The 3861-nt window shown below is 46.5% G+C and overlaps 1 long non-coding RNA gene across 1 annotated transcript; it reads left to right on the top strand.

The window, feature by feature from the left end:
- Positions 1 to 499: 499 nt before the first annotated feature.
- LOC132012827 (uncharacterized) lies at positions 500 to 2556 on the top strand. The gene is made up of 3 exons (XR_009402775.1): positions 500 to 577; positions 710 to 994; positions 1972 to 2556. It is a non-coding gene; the product is annotated as an uncharacterized LOC132012827 (long non-coding RNA).
- The last annotated feature ends 1305 nt before the right edge of the window (positions 2557 to 3861 follow it).

Below are 3861 nucleotides of genomic sequence, written 5' to 3'. Positions count from 1 at the left end.
GTCTGTCTGATATTAAATGCTAGGCTGGTTTTCTACATGATCACTTTGGCTTGTGACTTTTGAAATAATCATGGAGTTTGGAAAGTAGGCAATCAAAGTCTATGAAGTTAAAATACAATAGGCTATCTAGTCAGCAGACAGAAGAATAAAGATGCCTTCAAATCTAATTGAGAGCGGGGGAAATTGGGCTCAGAGACTTCTTAATTATGGCATGAAGCCAGAAATTGAATGTGGGAGCCAGGGATCTGGTCCTGTGTTGGACGTGTTCTGCTTACCCTCCTAGGTTCTCTCTCGACCTCCTTCTGCTTTGCTCTGTGTCTCCAGAGTCTGACCCATAGTGGATGTTAACGAGTTTTGCAGCCCTTTGGCTTCCAGTTGGGTTAGGGCAACAGGAAGTACAGGAAGGATCCTGTAGGAACAAATATTTATTGGGCTCTTCCCTCCCTATGAGGTCACTGAAAAGTGACAGGAGATCAAAGCTCCTGTCAGCCCATAGCCCATCGAAGCTCCTGTCAGCCATCTCTCCGTAGCCGCCCGGGTCTCACTAAGCCTACCTTGCCCCGTCAGGCCTGGGGCGGTGAGTTCCCCGGAGGCAGCCTGGGTGCTGAGTGCTAAAATACTCCTGTGCTTTTGCTACTCTTGTTCATAGCCTCTTTATTAAACTCTTTTCAAATGATCTCTCCCCCACCCCATATGTCCTCTGCTTCAGGTGTAGTTTTAACCCTTGAACCATCAAAAGAAACAGAGAGGAAGGAGGGAGGAAGGGCAGGAAGGAAGAAAGAGAAAGAAACCGGGGCGCGCTTGTGGAAGTCTCCTGCTCGTGGAAGTCTCCTGCTCGTGGAAGTCTCCTGCTTGTGGAAGTCTCCTGCTTCCAGGGGTGTTAGTGCTTCTGGCAGTTTCGGGGGGCCGAGCCAAAGGCCAGGGGCCGGCGCTGGGGATGCGTCAGGGAATCTCAGAAGAGCCTTTGTACCTGACTGCAGCAAACACCCGTGAGGTAAGCACTGGTCACCTGATAATTGTCCTCCCTCGAGACCAGCTGTTTCTCGAGGTGGATGCTATTGGATTTCTCTCAGGCTTTGTGCTTGTTCGATATCTGTCACACAGCTTGGAGGTTTATTGGGCAATAGGGGCCTGGGTTTGGGTTTGTTTTTTGTTTTTTTTTTTTGTTTTTTGTTTTTCCCTTCTAATTATTGAGACAATAGTTTTTCTTTTCTGGCTAAATTGGGTGTCCGGAATTTGAACCCAACAGGGTAGAAACTTACCAAATAATTCTGGAGGCAATATATCCTTCTGGAAGGACTTACCTAAGGGAAAAGATCATTTTATTTCTGTTCTGTTGGAACAGAAGACCGTGAGGTAAGTGACATATGTCTATTAAAACATGGACAAAGCTGAGGGGAAACAAAACCATTTAATAGGCTATTTATTTGGAGGCCAAATCTTATTGACAACATTTCAGTACGTGTTTTTAACCACTGTTTTGTAGGTAATTTATAGAATGGTTTAGTCTAGGTCATCTGGCCTTTAAAGAATTCAACAAATGATTCAGGGCCCTACAGGAGGCCTCGTCTAAGGCAAAGGAGACCCATTTGTTGATTAAGATAGACAAGACTGGGGGGGCCTGGGTGGCTCAGTGGGTTAAAGCCTCTGCCTTTGGCTCAGGTGATCTCAGGGTCCTGAGTTCGAGCCCCACATTGGGCTCTCTGAGCATCGGGGAGCCTGCTTCCTCTCTATATCTGCCTGCCTCTCTGCCTACTTGTGATCTCTGTCCGTCAAATAAATAAAACAAGTCTTTAAAAGAAACCCACCACTGCTACATGTAATGTCGAGCGAAGAGCAGAACCTTTGATTGTAGCTTAGCCGCAAGTTCAACAGGTCATCTAGGATTTAGCAGACACAGATTTTTGTCATCATTCGTTCATATGAGTGGCTTCCCTGTTTTCCTTCTTGCTTCCTATCTTCATCATTAAGCGCTCACCACTTTCCGATGGTTGCCGTGTCAACAGCAGCATCCTCTCTCCGTCTGGCTTGCGGGATATCCTTGGCGAGCCTCCCCAGACCGCGCGCTCAGGGCATGAGGATGGGCGCCCCGTCTCTTGCTGGGAGGAATGCTTCGCTCATGAACACGTCCTGATTACAATCCCAAGCCGCAGAGGATCCAGGAAGGACAACTACTTTCTGGTTTTCGGTGAGCAAGCCGAGCCTCCAGGCCGTATCTGGTAGATATCTTCGGGAATACTTTCTTCGGCATCTTCCTTTGACTAGAGAGACACGCTGCTTTGCCTTCAAAAGGACTTTTATGAGCCAGATGTTCAACTCATATTGTATTTTGTGACTTTGGAAGGAGGTCTGAACACCTGGACAAATGCGAGGAGGAGGAAACGTTTTAAAAAACGGTAACAAAATGCCCGACTTGTACAATCCATTGTGAGCCTGCGAGGCACCCGGGTTTGATGAGTCCTCCATTGTTAGATCAAACAAAGGGGAAAAAACTTGCTTTGTCTTTGTCACTAATGAGATATTTCTATACAGCTGGAGTCTTTTTAAAGACCTCAAAGAAACCACACTTTATAAAAAATGCTATGTTGCGTGTACTTAAAAAAGAAGAACAAGCAAGAATCCATTGTTTGAAAGACACTGAAAATACATTCATTCTCAAAATTCTTCCAATTCAGGAGTGAATCCCAGTCCAGATTAAGTCCTAGGTCTGAACAGTTCAGTGGGACTGTTCTGTGACTATAAATGCTACGGTCGCCATCAGCGGAGAGATAAAATTTTAAGTAGGGGCTGTGTTTTGTCCACTCTGCACTCCTAGTTTCCTTCCCCTGCATGACCTTGTTATCTCCATCTAGTAAAGATCGAGTTCAGAAAACACTTTCACAACGAGATGGAAAAGAGCAGGTAGTTGGAGCTCAGCAGAGGACGTGCACTTGAACCGAATGTAAAGGAGTAAATGCCCATCGGGGATGGAGGACTTTGGGGAGGGGAGGAGGGAAGCATGGGGACAGCGATCCTTTCTCGCCTGCTGTTGGGCAGCATCAAGGGACGAGTAGAGGTGACACCCACCAGCACTGCCCAAGGGGTGGTCGGGATGGGGTGTGGCCACAATCCTCACAGACACTGGTTTTCAGAGCACTGTGCTTCCCAGTCCTTCTGGGACGGAGCACCTAGTCGTATGTCCGATCTAGATATTTTAGGAAAAAAAAAAATGGAGTTAATAACCTCCCAACTCCTCTTCTGATTTCTGGGCTTTGTGTGCATGTGTGCATACCTCAATGTAGCAAGTCTGGCTCATCTGTTTCTGCCCCTTGAGTAGAAAAGAAAGCCTGTGCATAGATGTCAGAGAAAGACCCGCTGAGACAAAGGGCGGAGACAGTTACGAACGAATTACCAGCAAACACGTTACCAGCAGTTACAAACCTGACCTCCAGACTGCTTGAGTCCAAGTCTTAACTCTTCATTTTTTAGCTGTGTGACCTGGGGCAAGTTAATTAAATTTTCTGTGCTTTAGTTTCTCTGCCGGTACAATGCGGAACAAACTCGTACTGACGTCTCATGGTTGTGAGTCACTTACGTGAAGTATATAGAATGTTGTCGGGGACATAGGAAGCATTGTGTATGTACTAATAATAACAGTTAAAAATTATTGTGATATTATTATTAAGGGAGGCCTCAGATTGTAAAGTCCAACATTTTAATTGCTTTCTCTCTAGGATCCTCATTCCCTTTCCCCTCTGCTGTATCCTCCGGCAATGGCCCAGCACTAGAGGAACCCAGCTGCCCTACTCTGGGCTCCTGGGCTCTGCCAGAGAGACCGTCACAGTTCAGGAAATCTGTGTCACTACACGTTTATGAGCACCG

This window comes from Mustela nigripes, chromosome 3, assembly GCF_022355385.1.
Source record: "Mustela nigripes isolate SB6536 chromosome 3, MUSNIG.SB6536, whole genome shotgun sequence".
Taxonomy (NCBI): Eukaryota; Metazoa; Chordata; class Mammalia; order Carnivora; family Mustelidae; genus Mustela; species Mustela nigripes.
This window is presented reverse-complemented; position numbering and strand designations above follow the sequence as displayed.